At 40.6% G+C, this 17,834-nt stretch overlaps 1 long non-coding RNA gene across 2 annotated transcripts in view; it reads right to left on the reverse strand.

The window, feature by feature from the left end:
- Window positions 1-1,136: 1,136 nt before the first annotated feature.
- The window catches only part of LOC139155263 (uncharacterized), a 53,792-nt gene continuing 37,094 nt past the window's right edge, over window positions 1,137-17,834 (reverse strand). For both annotated transcript variants that reach the window (XR_011557056.1, XR_011557057.1), the window contains one exon: window positions 1,137-1,629. This is a non-coding gene — a long non-coding RNA (uncharacterized lncRNA). The remainder of the gene's footprint in view (window positions 1,630-17,834) is intronic.

A 17,834-nucleotide genomic window follows, 5' to 3' on the forward strand; every position in this document is an offset into this window, starting at 1 on the left:
TGGAAGCAACATGAATGGGCATGCGTGAACCGGAGCAAGGTGGATAACACAATTACATGGCACATTAATTCTTTTACTAATCTGTTTGGCACAAGATATTTTTAATATGTTTCCTGGGACAAATGGTTGGAGCTGAAATCCAACACAATGGAATGGCAATAAGTTGTAGGAAATTATGCTAAGGAAAATTTTGAAATGCGGATCCACCTCCTCTATTCCTGGGTATTTATGATTGGATTCTCAATATTCAAACTTTGGAGCATAGTCTGCCCTTCTGTCTGTCCTTTTGGCATTTGTGGATGATCAACCTGTCAATTCTTTTTTTCATGAAAAGCTTCTGCGTATCAGGAGGTCTACTATACCCCCTTGATATAGGGGTTATAGTCAAGTCAAGTCAGTCCTTTTCTGATTATCGTGGCCACTCTAAAAAAATTAGAAATAAAGTTTCTCTCTCTCTCTCTCTCTCTCTCTCTCACACACACACAAAATAGGTAGGTAGATATATAGGTAGGTGAAGATACAGAGATAGAAATGATATAGAGCAGGGGTGGGCAATTAATTTTGCCATGCAGCCGCATGAGAAATTGGGATGGTCTTAGAGGGCTGGACTAATATAATTAACTCAATTCTACCCAATACTGTAAAGACTCAGACCTTGGCCTGACCTAAACACCCAGACCCCTAATTGTTTGCTTTACGGCAACATGGTGCACCACAGTCAATGCGCTGGAGTGTTTGCATGGTTTTTGTGCCCGGCTGCTCTCGGTAAGAGGTCGGGGTCTGCTCCATTGCGAGGATGAAAGAGCTCACTGTGTCTGCTGGGACTCCTCCAGTTCCTGCTTTCCTCATCATCAGGAAAGCAGGAACCGGAGGAGTCCCGGCAGATGCGGTGAGCTCTTTCATCCTCACTCTGGAGCGGACCGCGACCTCCACGGACCAGTCACAGATAGCGGGCGGGCCAGTCACAGACAGTGGGCAGGCCAAATGTGGCCCGTGGGCCGCCCCTTGCCCAGGTCTGATATAGAGAGTATGTATATTGTGCACACATGTGAGAAAGAATAATAAAAAAGCTTATATACAAGTATCTTTACTCTGCTTTGTTATTAAGCATAAAATCAAGTATTTCCACCATTTGCTTCTTTATTATTAGAATTGTTCATGTTTGTATTGGATCCTGCAAATCGCATACCTAATTTTGACAGATGAAAGGAGGACATATTTGGCATACTTTAATTTTAATAGAAGAAGCTAGGGATAGCTCAGATCTGAAGTATGGTGGTGTTACTTGCTCCCTGGAGCTTGGTTGATTGTTTGCAGATATTTCATTACCCAATTACCGGTAGGTAACATCAACACAGTGGATATTCAGTTTGCTCCTTGTTCATGTAAAGTAGCTTGCCCACCAGTCCTTCTCTCCATGGCAGTTCCTTGACTGAGGTATTATTTTCTGCTTGATTGTTCCTCCGGTGTTAATCATTGCTTATCCTGATGAAGGCTGCTGGATAGGATGTGTTCTGGTCTGCTTGTTTCTTTTTTAACAGTTTCATCTTCTCTTTTGAATACAACATAAATGTTGTCTATTTCTGTGCATCTATTGATGGCTGATTTAGCTGAATACCAAGAATATTCCTGGAAAGTGCAAGAAAGAAAATTTAGAAAAAAATTATTACAGAAATCTTTCTTATTGTTTTCATAGATGATCAGAGCACCTAAAGCACCTGAGTTTTGCATTGGCAGTTCTGTGTTAGCAAAAACGTCAGAAGAGAAGGATTTAGGGGTACAGTACTGATTTCTGACAGTCTCAAAATGGGTGAGCAGTGTGGTCGGACAGTAGGAAAAGCAAGTAGGATGCTTGGCTGCATAGCTAGAGGTATAACAAGCAGGAAGAGGGAGATTGTGATGCCCTTATATAGAGCGCTGGTGAGACCACATTTGGAATACTGTATTCATTTCTGGAGACCTCACCTACAAAAAGATATTGACAAAATTGAACGGGTCCAAAGACGGGCTACAAGAATGGTGGAAGGTCTTAAGCATAACATGTATCAGAAAAGACTTAATGAACTCAATCTGTATAGTCTGGAGGACAGAAGGAAAAGGGGGGACATGATCGAAACATTTAAATATGATAAAGGGTTAAATAAGTTTCAGCAGGGAAGCGTTTTTAACAGGAAAGTGAACACAAGAACAAGGGGACATAATCTGAAGTTAGTTGGGGGAAAGATCAAAAGCAACATGAGAAAATATTATTTCACTGAAAGAGTAGTAGATCCTTGGAACAAACTTCCAGCAGCCGTGGTTGGTAAATCCACAGTAACTGAATTTAAACATGTCTGGGATAAACATATATCCATTGTAAGATAAAATACAGGAAATAGTATAAGGGCAGACTAGATGGACCATGAGGTCTTTTTCTGCTGTCAGTCTTCTATGTTTCTATGTTTCTAAGCACTGATGGGTGTTTCTTGGAGATAGCGGTTCAAGGACTATCTGTCTGGCATGCCGTAATTTCATTCATTAGATTATATATATTCTAAGATTCTTTTCTATAACTTAAATTTTGCAACCTGAGCAGCTGGAAAGGTGAGTATGATATTTTCCCCTTTCTGTTATCTTTTTGCCTATAGGAAAATATCTTTTCTGTTCTGACAGGGTTCTTTGCTTTACTATAGCTGCTAAGTATTTTTAAAATGGGATCTAAGTTTCTTTTTACTAATACATTTTTGTGTTTCTTGTTCAACATTTATTTTTATTCTTTTCTTTTTATTCAGGCACAGATTTTATATTTATTCAGATTCTAATGAGACCATTTTCCTCCTATTTCTGACAAAAGATAACATCTACACAATAAATGTGCAAACCCATGTAATTGCTCTGGGATTTTAAAAAAAAACTGAAAGGAGAGAAAAATACAACTCGGCTAAATCATTGCCATCTGAGAACAGTGTATGAGTCAGTATTTGGAGCTGAGTCAAACCTAAGGATCGAGGAACCAATTTTGTATGAGGACATGTTTGTTCTCAGAGTCATCGGAAGCTTGAGAAAATATGGAAATGGCTGAATAACATACATAATCAAGTTACATGGATACGTATTTTGTCTTTCCAATAAGGATTGCAGCAGAAACTGAAATAGTCATAGACTGAAGAAAGGAGAAGGAATTCCCTTCATCTCAGGTAACTTTGAACAGACTTTGTAAAGGCAAAAGATTGCTTAAGCCATTGACCACGGCAATTTTACTTCCCAATATAACAGTAGCTATTTTTAGCTCATTCTATGTAAAACTAGACTACTGATCTAAAGAACCTAAAATATAGAACAGAATATATTTTATTGACCAAGTGTGATTGAACACACAAGGAATTTGTCTTGGTGCATATGCTCTCAGTGTACATAAAAGTTTGTCAAGAATCACAAGGTGATAATTTGGGTACAAATAAGCTATCAAATCATATGAGGAATCAGTCAATGTAAATTGTAAGGATACAAGCAACAAAGTTACAATAATAAAGTCATTTGTGGAAGGAGATGGGTGATGGGAATGATGAAAAGATTAGTAGTAATGCAGACTTAGTAAATAGTTTGACAGTGTTGAGGAAATTACAGTGGTACCTCATCTTACAAACTCCTCTTCATACGAACTTTTCAAGATATGAACCCGGTGTTTAAGATTTGTTTACCTCTTCTTAAAAACCATTTTCACCTTACGAACCCGAGCCTGGGTGCGTGGGCTCTCTTACTGGGCGCTCGACTTATGGTTGGAGGTCATCACAACAAGAGGAATTGTATTAAGAGGTCATGGCATTAGAAAGGTTGAGAACTCTAAAGGTCTGGACCCCTTGGTCGGGACCTGCCTCAGCTGGTGGCTCCTGCAGTTGAAGCCAAATTCCCAGGAGTCCAGTGGGCACTAGTAGAATGTAAAGATCTTAAGGAGATCTTCAGTGAGGGAAACTGCAACTATCTCCCCCCTCATCAGCCCATGGACTGCATAATTTTGAACTGAGGGCCACGCTCTTGAAACCAAAGATGTACTCAACCCCCCCAAAAAACAAATTGGAGGAGCTAAGGAGATACATTGATGCCAATCTAGAGCGAGGCTTCATTCAACTGGCAAAACTGAGAGTTGTAGCCCCTATGCTCTTCAAAGAAATGGGGTGTGTGTGGGTCAGATTGTGCACTGACGTTCATGGGATCAACATCATGTGTGTGTAAAACACATATCCTTGCCCTCTCATGAAAGACATGCTGAATCACTTGTCCAAAGGCAAGATCTTTACCAAGCTGGATTTGAGAGAAGCCTATCATCGCATACGAATTAAGGAGGGGGATGAATGGAAGACTGCTTTTAACTGCCCACTGGGAAGCTTCTGATTCAGAGTTATGCACTTTGGACTACAAGGGCCTCCTGCAGTCTTTACGCAATTCATAAATGAAGCACCCCAACTATACCTATACAAAGAGGTACTCATTTATTTAGATAACATTCTCATCTTTAGCGAGACCCTAAAAGAGCATGTGAAATTAATGTGGCAAGTCTTAGAAAAAATTATGACTGTCAATCTGTATGTAAAACTTTCAAAATGTGAATTTCACAAACCTCCCTAGACTACCTTGGATATCACATCTCCAACGAGAGGATAGAGATTGATCCCAGGAAAGTGAAAGCTGCCCCACGTACTCAAAAGCAACTACAAAGCTTCTTGGGCTTTGCAAACTTCTTTCAGCAGTTCATCCCTGCTTTTGTAGAAATGGTGCTGTCACTGACTGAGCTGCTAAAGACAGACCCATCACCCACAAAGCCAAAGCCTAATCAGCCAATTGGGCGGGCAAAGGAATGCCAAAAAGCATTTGAAAGACTGAAGTGACTCTTTGTCCAAGAACTAATCCTGCAATACCCTGATCCAGAATGGCAGTTCATAATTCAGTCTGATGCCAGCAACGTGGTGGCAGTGGCAGTAGTATTGCAGAGATCAAAAGGGCCAACTCCTGCCATGCACTTATGCTTTGAAGAATCTCACAGCCACTGAGAGGAGATGGGCCATTCGGGAGAAAGAAGCCTATGCAGTTTGCTGGGCACTGCTCACTTGGAGATAATTCCTAGAGGGAGGCAAGGTACGGATCAAGGTATGGACATATCATAAGAACTTCGAAGCCTTGAAAACCCCCAAGGAAGCTCTCACCAGAACAGGTACATTGGGTGCAATACTTCAGAAGATTCAAATTCGAACTGAAGCACATCCCAGCTGGAAAAAAATATTGGCTGATGCTTTATCTAGAAAGCCATAATATGACAGCCAGAAGGAACAATGTGTCCATTCCCTCATTTCCCCTTCACAAGTGGAGGCAGCAGTACAAATCCTCACCTGAGGCCAAACCAGATAACCAAGTGCTCCTAGTCAGGACAAATGGACTACAACGCTGAAGGCAGCCCTGCCTGGTCATCCCTGGCTCAATGACCACAAGAAGATCTTAACAATGAGAGAAGGCTTGGACTGGAAGGTATCCAAACTTTATGTATTGCCAGATTAAGATTGGTAGTGCTCCAATGAAGCCATGACTCCCAATGGGGAGGACATTTTGGACAACTAAAAACTCTCCACCTGACTCAGCAGCAGTTTTGGTGGCTGAAGATAAAAACCAAGGTGGAAGACTAAGTACAAAGCTGTGCCACAGCGCAATGAGAAAGAATTGGCCAGGAAAACCACCTGGACTACTACAGCAAGTGGCCAACCCCAGCAAACCCTGGGAGGAGATCACCATGGACTCCCAGACAGCAATTGAAATACGGCGATTTGGACAGTTATCAACTTGTTTTCCAAGCAAGCTCATTTCATCACTTGCTCAGGTCTACCATTGGCCAGGAAATTAGAAAACTATTTCTCAAGCACATCTACCACCTGCATAACATCCCAAAAAGAGCCATCTCTGACCAAGGCATACAATTCACTGCCAAGTTTTGGAGAGAGTTCCTAAGAGCAATTGGATCCACACAGGGACTCAGCTTGGCTTTTCACCCGAGTACGAATGGTGCAATGGAATGAACAAACACGATAGCTGAATACCACATCTGTTTGTAGAGTGTCAGCAAGATAATTGGGCAGAGTTGCTGCCTTTTGCAGAAGTAACATTGAACAATGCTGTCCATAGCAGTACCAGACTAACACCTTTTCAGGTTACTGGTGCCATGGAATTTGTTCCCATACCTAAGCTACCTACAGCTACCTTTGATGTCCCTGATTGAGGGGATGGAGATGTTGAAAAAAGGATGGGAGAACACCAAGAAAGCACTAGCTGAAGCAGCAGAAACCTATAAGAAGCAAGCAGACAAGCAGTGATCGCTCCAGTCCCCCTTCTGAGTGGGCAATAAAGTTTTCCGATCCACCAAATGTATCTGATTATGAATGCCCAGCAAGAAGATGCCCAGCAAGAAGAAGGGCCAAAATTCTTATGCCCATAGTTAAAATCATTAACTTTCAACTGTTTGGAAAAACCTGGGACTTGAGATTTGGGTTTCTCCCAGATGTGCCAACATGGCTGTTAATAAATTACATTGCATGTGCGCGTGCGCGCACACACACATTATTCTCTCTCTCTCTCTCTCTCTCTCTGTTTCTCTCTCTCTCTCACTCAATAGTGGAAAGAGGAAGCTTGAATGTTCACAAGACTGATGCTATATGGAACAGAACTGTTCGAATCTAAATGTTCTGCTTCAGATACCATGAAGACTCCTCCCAGAAGGTAACAAGGAAAACACGTTGTGAGGAGGATGTGTAGCATCCCTGACAATACTATGGACCCTGTTCAAGTATCGCTTATATACTATGCAAAGTAAGCCAAATTATGTTTTGGTGTAATTGGAGGATATGGTGGGAAGATGGCAAGGTACAGTGGCATTGTTGGAAAAAAGAAGAACTAGGACCAAACATTAGCCCTAACATGGAGAACTGGTCATCTCTAGAAGAAATGCTGTAAAACTGTCTTTGTGTGGTCCCTTGGGAAAAGGAATTTAGGCCATATTCACAGCTAATTGAGCTGCACACAGGATTCATGGTATTGAAGGAATGCAGAGAGTGATCTGCAGGTAAAGGACCTGGTTTGAGTTTTCTAAGTTGTAAAGCCTCTCAATGATATTTTACAACTTAGCTATAAATGTGTTGTGCAAACCCAGCCAATCGCAAAAACAAATGTAAAAGAAGAAGCTACCCAAACATCAGTTGGCCTTCAGCAGTTGCTGTAGCTTATCTTAAAATGTCTAACGTCTGACCCTGGACTCTTGTGGTTAAGTTACAGAATTAAGACAAGTTGATTGACTAGTACTAATTGTTTATTCCTGTGGGGGAAGGGATATGGGAGCTACTTGGTTAGAACCAGTTATCTCAAAAGTAGATGAGTCTCGTTCAGGTGGCCATTGGTTCTCCTGCCCCAGTGAGAATTGCAGGCTGTCTGCTCTGGGCAAAAACAGAACATAGAAAAAGAACACAATATCTGAATCTTATTTCTACTTTTGATCAGGTCTGGATATTGATATTTGCTAAAATCTTTCTTAACACCTTTTTAGTTCTTGCAATAGACATGAATACAGGATAGCCGTGTCTTCAAAACCCAGCTTATAGCTCTGGCATCAATATTAACTGAGTGAAGTTTAATTGGATAATAATAATAATAATAATAATAACAACAACAATATTAATTATATTTTTATGCCACCCCTCTCTGTAGACTACTATCCATGTACTGTGGATAGTAAGGATTCCGCTAATGAGACACCAAGGCAAACTCCTGGACCAAAGCATGAATCAGCAATTCCATAGGCTGAATACTTATGCAAGATGTTCCAGGTTTTTTGCATGAAAAGGATAGGTTGTGTTCATAAAAATGTCCTACAGTCGGGCTCTAAAGACATACTCCAATCTTATTCAATGGGGTTCAAGCCCTCCACAGATAGTTCTCCCTACAATTGGGATCATCAATCCCATTGCTAGGCAAATTTACAACCTCACTTCTGCTGCAGTCATTAAGCAATCACCCATGGCTGTTAAGTCAGATAGTTTATGACTGTGCATTTTACTGTAGGATTCTCCATTGACTCTTCTTGCTAGGAAATGAGCAATTGGTGACTATGTGACCATAGGATTTTGCAATGGTGCTAAGCACCTATCGGTTGTGAAGTGTCCCTATCTCAGTCACATGGTTGAAGGATGCTGTAATGGTCACAAACACCTGCCAGTTGTGAAGCACTTGAATCTTGGCCATGGGACCAATGGGGTGCTGTGATGTCCTTGAGTCTAAGAACCAGTCATAAAGTTATTTCTCTGGCTGTCGTAACTTTGATGGTTGTTAAATAGGACAGTTGTTAAGTGATAACTGCCTGCATTGGAAAATGAATTCCAATAGCATGTTAAATATATGCAGTATAAGCAGGAAGGAATCTTCTGTATAGTATTTAGCAGAATCATATATACAGTCCATCCTTGCCTTAGACTGTCCAACAAAGAGATATACAGGTAGTCCTCAGGTTGCAATCATAACTGGGCATGGCAATTATAGCTGTAAGTCATGACAGTTGTAAAGTTGGTTTCTACATGACCAGACTTAATTTTATAACTTTTTTGTGATAGTTGTCAAAAAAACCCATTATTCATTATGGGGATTTTTGGCCACAAACTGTACACATGTACTGGTTTTTGCTTTTAAAAAAACAGACATACATGCTAGTTTCTGGCAAAACCATCATCTATCCTGGTAATATGACCACTGAAAACTGTAAATGTGAGTCGACCGCCAAACACCCAATTTGCAGTCATGTGTCAGAAAGAGACTGGACAAATCAGCGAAATCTCCTCTGGGGGCAGAGTCAAATGGGGGATTGGTCTAGAATCTCTATGTAGGCACAAAAGGGCAAGATCCGACCCTGCCTTTGGATTACATTGAACCTTATATAGTCCTGTGGTGTAGGTATGAGCAGAAACATAGCTAATTGAGTTCTTCACTTGTGGATCTGACCATCATGTAATCAAAAAGAGATTGGACTACCATCTGTCTGGGGAGGCGTAGTGTCTCCTGCTCAAGCAGGCAGTTGGACTAGATGACCTGCAAGGTAACTTCCAATTCTAACAATAAATTAAAAATTAAATTAATCAACTGTGTGTGTATGTGTATGTGTACGTGTAAGAGAGATGTTGGAACTGGGTCATAAATATCCTTCGGGGTTCCATTTTAAGTTTGAACATGTTGCTAAGTGTAAATGTACCTGTATAAGATATATTTTACACATATGTAAAATCTTTATACTTAAGGACATTACATGTCAAAATCTCTCTCTCTCTCTCTCTCTCTCTCTGTGATGTTTTTCTTAAGCAGCTTAAGGAAAAATAAAGAGATAGGTACAACACGGTCTATGTGAATTCAGCTATTGTGACCAGTGTTCCCTCTAATTTTTTGGGGGGTGGGCGGAAAAGTATAGTGTCTGAGCGGCAGTCCCTTTGGGACTGGGCGGCACAGAAATAATAAATAAATAAATAAATAAACAAACAAACAAACAAACAAAAAACCCACCCTGTTTTGCCTCAGAGAATTTCAAAATAAAATACTGTACTGTGTGTCTATAACAGTGAGCTCATAATAGGGCAACTCTATCAATATCAAAATGCCACTTAAATAGTTGAGCTAGTTTCAAACTAGATTTTTATTTTCTTTCTCTCTTCCTTACTCCCATTCTTTTTCTTTCTCTTTTCCTTACTCTCTTTTTTCTATCTGTTTCTCTCTCTTCCTCTCTTCCTCTCTCTCTCCTTCCCTCTCACTCTTTCCCTCTCGGCTTCTGGGCAGGTTTGGAAAACTCTGAGTTGATGATGATTTTTAAGTGAGCGATTGCTCACTGCTCAGCTTAGAGGGAACTATGATTGTGACCAGAGTTTAACATGCCACAGCATGTTAAGTGAAGCAGCCAACTGCCCTTTAGTAAACAGTGGCTAGTACAATATGGAAATTCAGTAGTAGTTTGCCTTCTTTATGCACCCAGTAAGTTCCTTAAATCATTTAGCTGGGATTTACTCTTCTGAAGAGACCGTTGTATGTGTTCACGAATGCTTGATCTACACTAATTTTTCCACTGAAGCATGTTATCGCAGAGTGGAATCTGCATCCAAGCACTGCTTGTTCCTTGGCTGGAATTCTTCGGAGAACCTCAGTGCAGCTTTGTGTTTGGTCAGCAATGCTGACAAGCGAGCCTCCTCCTCACCCCGTGGCTTCCTCCACTGCGTTTCTGAGTTGTGGTGAGAGAGTAAATGGCCCCTCTTCTGAGGAGGAGTGCCTCAGTGAGAACCCCAGTCTATCTCTTCTGAGAAGGAGGGCTTGCTAGTGCTACAATTGCGGTGGAATAAAGCTGGCGCTCCCTTTTCTCACAAAGAAAACAATGTGAGTTCTGTGCAAATATCTTAGCGCTGCTGTTGATGTGGCACCAGAGAACAATAGGGCTGGCACTCCTACTCCTCTTCCTCTTGGAGGATACAGAGGCAAAATTTTTCTTTCTAAAAAGTGGTAATCAGCAGAAAATTTAGCATTAGTCAGATTTTAAAAACCCAAGGATTTTACCTTAAAAACCAGTAACACTGTTATAGTAAAAACTCTTGTGGACTAGCTACCGTCAATGGTTGGATTCACTCACAACATGCCATGAATGAACCATATTATGGGTTAGAACAGTGTTTTTCAACCAGTGTGCCGTGGCACATGGTCAGGTGTGCCGCGAGAGGGGAGAGAGAAAGAGAGAGAAAGAGAAAGAAAGCAAGAGAGAGAAATAAAGCAAGAGAGAGAGAGAAAGAGAAAGAAAGTGAGAAAGAGTGAGAGAAAGAGAGAGAAAGAAAGCAAGAGAGAGAGAAAGAAAGAGAGTGAGTGAGAAAAAGAAAGCAAGAGAGAGAGAAGGAGGAAGGGAGAAAGAGAGAGAAATGAGAGAGAAAAGGGGAGAAAAAAGAGAAATGAGAAAATGATTGAGTCAGAGAATGAAAGGAAAGAGAGAGAAACAAAAGAGAGAGAGAAGTGACTCTTGATTTAAAGCATATGATAAAAAACACCCAAAGAATAAGAGAGAAAAAACCCCCAGCCCTCAACTGTTTTTGGAAATGTTTCAAGAGTGTGTATATACACACACACACAAGGGGGGATAATATGTACTGTCTTAGAGTGTCATTTTGTGTCATTTTGGTTGGTAATGTGCCCCAGGATTTTGTAAATGTAAAAAATGTGCCACGGCTCAAGAAAGGTTGAAAATCACTGGGTTAGAACAATGTGAGAAACCATCCTGAGTGGTTAGTTGATTGGTAGGTGTGTGTATGTGTGTGTGTATAAAAAAACCTGGATAAAGAAGAAATGCACAAAAGAATGGAATAAATTACGCAGCATTGTTTGTTTGCCATCTATCTCTCTGTGGGGCTATTCTGGGAGGCTTATCATAGTAAAATATATTTTTTCTTTTAGAAAATGTAAATACTGTATAACAATAATAAAAAAAACCCAATGAAACAATAAAAAACCACAAAACTCATATATACCCTATTTATTCTTGACTTCAACTTTGATCAGCCTTTCGTGAACATTCAGCACTGGTTGTGGAGAGTGGGAGTTTGCTGAAGATGAATTCCAGCAAAAAAGCCCCAAATTGAGGGAGATAAAATAAGTTGCATCTTTGAACTATACAAGACTGATTGGCTAGCTAGCAGGTAGTTAGAAAAGCTGCACCTGGTACTCCAGAATTTTGCTGCAGATGTCTCTTGCTTTCTTACATGTCTATGTAACACGGACACGCCTAGTCACAGAGCATTTAATAATAGTTTACTCCAGTAGCAGGCAAACTTCATATGTTGGGGATGTGGGGAGATGGGTTATTTATTTATTTATTGTTTGTTAGATTTATAGGCTGCTCTTCTCCTCGTGGACTCAGGGCAGCTTACAAGAATAAAAAATAGACAAGATAAAACAGAAAAGTAAAAGTAGAAAACTATTAAAACATTAAAAAGTAGATAAAACCCAATATTAAACATTCATCTCTTATTCATACTAATTCTCATACTTATTCGTCTCTTATTCATACTAATGGCCCTGTAACATACTAATGTTAAAGGGGATAGGACTCCAAAAGCTACAATGTGAAGCTAGGATATCAAAAGGAGGGCACAGATGTTTGGTTTGGTGGAGGGGTAGAAGTTTTTATATTATCAAGTGTGCTTTAGTGTCTAAATTACATATTATTCAGCTTTAGTAAATTTATTGTCTTAGAATAGTGAGTAGTTCTGCCATTTAAAAAAAAATATTTTTTTTTATTTGGATTTGTATGCCGCCCCTCTCCGAAGACTCGGGGCGGCTCACAGCAAGTAGTACAAATCATAAGTAATCCAATCAGTTAAAATATTTAAAGCTTTAAAAAAACCCATATACTAACAGACACACACACAAGCATACCATGTATAAATTAAACATGCCCAGGGGGAGATGTTTCAATTCCCCCATGCCTGACGGCAGAGGAGAGTTTTGAGGAGTTTACGGAAGGCAGGAAGATTAGGGGCAGTTCTGATCTCCGGGGGGAGTTGGTTCCAGAGAGCCGGTGCCACCACAGAGAAGGCTCTTCCCCTGGGGCCCGCCAACCGACATTGTTTAGTTGACGGGACCCGGAGAAGGCCAACTCTGTGGGACCTAATCGGTCGCTGGGATTCGTGTGGCAGGAGGTGGTCTCGGAGATATTCTGGCCCAATGCCATGAAGGGCTTTAAAGGTCATAACCAACACTTTGAATTGTGACCGGAAATTGATCGGCAGCCAATGCAGACTGCGGAGTGATGGTGAAACATGGGCATACCTAGGTAAGCCCATGACTGCTCTCGCAGCTGCGTTCTGCACGATCTGAAGTTTCCGAACACTTTTCAAAGGTAGCCCCATGTAGAGAGCATTACAGTAGTCGAACCTCGAGGTGATGAGGGCATGAGTGACTGTGAGCAATGAGTCCCGGTCCAGATAGGGCCGCTACTGCTGCACCAGGCGAACCTGGGCAAACGCCCCCCTCGCCACAGCTGAGAGATGTTTTGATCTCTAATAATGGTGGTTGAGAGGCTTTAGAAGGTAGGGGACACAAAACAGGGCTTTTGGGAACACCAATTGCCCATCCCTGGGTTAATTAACCAAAGTTTTAGGGTTGTACTATATGTCTTACAAACCAACTAGTAAAGCACAATAATTGGATAAAGATAGTCCTCAACGATCATTCACAGTTACAACATCACTGAAAAATATGATTCATGATTGCTTTCCACATATACAGCCATTACGGCATCCTCATGATCATGTGATCAAAATTCACACTCTTTGCAACTGACTCATATTTATGACAATTGCAATGATGTGGGGGGGGGGGCATCTGATACCCTTTTGTAACCATCTCTCAAGCAAAGAAAATCCAGATTCACTTCACAATCCCATGGCTAACTTAACAACTGCAGTGATTCATGTAACAACGGTGGTAAGAAAGGTCGCAAAATGTGGCAAAACTCACTTAACCAATGTTTCACTTAGCAACAGAAATTTTGGGCTCAGTTGTGGCTGTAAAACCAGGACAACTTGTACTTGGTTAATTTATGGTTTGGTAAGTCCTGCCAAGTCATCCGCCTAATATACATTGCTCAGACGTAATGGTTAGGATTTGCAGACTTCCCTACAAATATCTGGTTGGTTTCTCTTCAGGAAGTAGTTCTGCACTAAGGGAAATTTTAATCTGATTTACACTTTGAAGGGCAGTCCATGCCAGAAACTTGAGAACTGAAATTGGCAGAATTTGGCACAGCAAGGGACCAGCAAGATAAGTTTCACTCAGTTAAACTCTAGGTTTCAGGCTGCTTTTGAAAGCATTAAGGGAATAGCTGGTAGAAGCAATTAACCTATTTCAATGAAGGATATGCAGAGATCATTCGTGTTTTCCTAACCTGGGAAGCAACATAGAGACTCCTGCAGATTATGCCAAACCTTTAATGCTGCAGAGACTTTTATTTTTGTTCTTATCACGCCCCCTTCTGGGCTTCACAGCACAGCTCCGCCATGCATGTTCTTTTATTTATTTATTTAATTTTGTCAAATACGTATTGGTAGTACAGTATACATACAGTAGATATAACACTGTTTATATTCATGAGATGGGAATTAATAAGAGGGAAACATTAGGATAGGGATGATAGGCATGCTGGTGCACTTATGCACGTCCCTTACTGACCACTTAGGAATCCGGTGAGATCAACATTTGGTAGTCTCGGGCAATGTTCCCTCTAATTTTTTTTCAGTGCGGGCGGAAAAGTACTGTATAGTGTCTGAGCGGCAGTCCCTTTGGGACTGAGCAGCATAGAAGTCTAAATAAATAAATAAATAATAAGTAAGTAAGTAAGTAAGTAAGTAAGTAAGTAAGTAAGTAAATAAATTAATTAATTTTCATGCCTGAGTGCCTGATTTTTTTTCACAGATGTCACCCAAGACAACTTATTGCGTAATTATTTGGGGCTCAGTCCTGGGGCACAGCACTATGTTATTCTGTTATTTTACATTTGCTGATTCCTCTAGTTCAGTTTCGAAATGTATATTAGGATATTACTTTATGTTCAATTTTATAATTTGCAGAACTCTACGAGTCTACGGAGAGGGGCGGCATACAAATCTAATTAATAATAATAATAATAGAGTTCTGTTTTAAGAGAACTGTCTGAGACAGCTTATTTACAATGTAAATAAGAGACTGCCACAGGACCCAGAGGAGGCCAACTCTGTGCAACCTAATTGGACATGTGAAGCAGAAGATGGTCCCATAAATAATCTGGTCCTAAGCCATATAGAGTGTTATAAGTAATAACCAATGCCTTGAATTGCATTTGGAGACCAATCGGGAGCCAGTGCAGCTTGTGGAGTGTTGGATTGATAATGGTATATCTAGGTACAGCCATCATGGCTCGCGTAGCTGCACTCTGGACAAGTTGCAGTCTCCAAATATTCTTCAAGGGTGGCCCCAAGTAGAGCGCAAAATAAAATAAGATTTTTATTTTAAGTTTCATTATAAGATAAAAATATAGAAGAAATAAAAGTTAGGAAAATAAGAAAAGGAGATTAAAATGTGCAAGGAGAGAAACTTTCAAACAAGCAATTACTTTCAAACAAGGAATTCGGTTTCAGAAAAATAATATCCTGCAATCCACAACTACTACACTGCAAAAACATATGGACCTCAAAACTTGACCAGGGCTAAATAATAGACGCAATTTATATAGACATCTGTAAAGCCTTTGACTCAGTAGTTCCTGATAAACTACTTCTGAAACTGAAATCCTATGGCATCTCTGGACCCCTACATGACTGGATGGCTGTCAAACAGACAACAAATGTTCAAAATAGGAAGAGCCCTATATAATCCCATTCCTGTTAACAACGATGCACCCCAAGGCAGCATTCTAGGACTAACACTCTTTATACTCCATATAAATGACCTTTGTGATCGCATTTGAAGTGATTGTGTTCTCTTATCAGGAAAGACTTAATGAACTCAATCTGTATAGTCTGGAGGACAGAAGAAAAAGGGGGGACATGATAGAAACATTTAAATATGTTAAAGGGTTAAATAAGGTCCAGGAGCGAAGTGTTTTTAATAGGAAAGTGAACACAAGAACAAGGGGGCACAATCTGAAGCTAGTTGGGAGAAAGATCAAAAGCAACATGAGAAAATATTATTTTACTGAAAGAGTAGTAGATCCTTGGAACAAACTTCCAGTAGACGTGCTTGGTAAATCCACAGTAACTGAATTTAAACATACCTGGGATAAACATATATCCATTGTAAGATAAAATACAGGAAATAGTATAAGGGCAGACTAGATGGACCATGAGGTCTTTTTCTGCCGTCAGTCTTCTATGTTTCTATGTTTCTTCGCCTATGATCAGTATTGGGCTGCAGCCGAAACAGTCAGGTGCGCAGTTCCGGTTGGAAAAATGGAGCTGTGCACCCAGCTCCAGCTGACCTATGGGCGGGCATGCACGTCGGTGTAAGATTTGGCTTCTGCACATTTGCAGGAAGCCAAATCTTGCACAAGGACATTCTTGCACACAAGATTTCACGCATACCAATCACTGAAAATTGGTGAAATTTCACATGCAAGAGCATCCTCACACAAGATTCAGCTTCTGCACATGTGCAGGAAGCCGAATCCTGCACTGATGTGCATGCCTGCACGCACAGATGCACGCGCACCATGCACACCAGTAGTGCCGGCGACAGGCAGCCCTTCCCTGCCGATGATGTAAAACTCTTCAACACTACTGACAACATTGCTACCCTCCATAAAGACTTTGACTCTGTGTCAGAATGGTCAAACATCTGGCAACTCCAAATCTCAAACAACAAATGATCTGTCCTGCACATTGGCAAAAAGAATCAGAAAATCAAATACAAGCTGAATAAACAAGACCTTGCAGATGACCTTCACTCTGTTAAAGATCTCGCAATACTTATATCAAAAGACCTAAGTGCCAAAGCCCACTTCAACAACATTGGCAAAAAGGCTTCAAGAGTTGTTAATCTAATCTTATGTAGCTTTTTCTCCACTAATATCACATGATTACTAACCAGAGAACTAGCCAGACCAGTCCTTGAATACAGCTCATCTGTCTGGAACCCACACAGCATATCAGACATAAACACATTAGAAAGTGTCCAGAGATACTTTACCGGAAGAGACCCGCCTTCAACACGACCTAAGCATAGGTCATAAAATTATCTGCTACAATGTCTTACCTGTCAATGACTACTTCAGCTTCAACCACAACAATACATGAGCACACAACAGATACAAATTCAAAGTGAACCACCCTAAACCTGACTGTAGAAAATATGACTTTAGCAACAGAGCGGTTAATGCCTGGAACTCACTACCTGACTCTGTGGTTTTGTCACCAAACCCCCAAAACTTTACCCTTAGACTGTCCACTATTGACCTCAACTGATTCCTAAAAGGTCAGTAAGGGGCATGCATAAGCGCACCAGAATGCCTACCATCCTTGTTCCCTCTTATCAGCTTCCATCTTATGTACATAAACAATGTTAAACCTATGTATATTACAAATATGTACTTGACAAATAAAAATAAATAGTGCAGTAGATTTTAAAAAATAACTTCAACTTTTTGCTTTACATTTCACAGCAGTTCAAGTATTTGCATGACTACAAAATAATTCTAAACATCAAAACCTAAAATCAACATTTTTTTTTAGTTTTGAGCAAAAAGTCCAGAAGAGGTTTCCAACTAAGAAATAACAAGGTAATTTTTTTCTTTAATTTATACAGTCAATTTTGCTTTCTTTGCCAACTCTGTCACCTTTATTATCTACTCTTCTATTGTGGGAATTGGTGGGTCCATCTTTATGCCTATAAAATCCTCACTGCTGTCAACATATATAATAACGAAGTTTCTTTCAAGTTCTTTGTCCCTCAAATCTTGGGGTTGAGGTTATACTAGATGCACTCGTCCACAGTTCGGCAGAGTCTCTTGCCGTGGCCTGGAATAAGGCTGCAACGGAGACTCTTGACTGAATTGCGCCATTGTGACCTCTTTGTGGCACTAGGCCCCAGAGAGCTCCTTGGGTTACCAAGGAACTCCGGGAGTTGAAACGCCACAAGAAACGTCTAAAGAAGCGATGGAGGAAGAGTAAGTCCGAATCCTATCAAACACTTGTAAGAGCTCACATTAAGACTTACAAAGTGGCGCTCAAGGTGGCAAGATGCACGTATCAAGCTGCCTTGATTGCATCAGCGGAATCTTGCCCGGC

The sequence above is a fragment of the Erythrolamprus reginae genome, unplaced genomic scaffold (genome assembly GCF_031021105.1).
Source record: "Erythrolamprus reginae isolate rEryReg1 unplaced genomic scaffold, rEryReg1.hap1 H_1, whole genome shotgun sequence".
NCBI classification, from domain to species: Eukaryota; Metazoa; Chordata; class Lepidosauria; order Squamata; family Dipsadidae; genus Erythrolamprus; species Erythrolamprus reginae.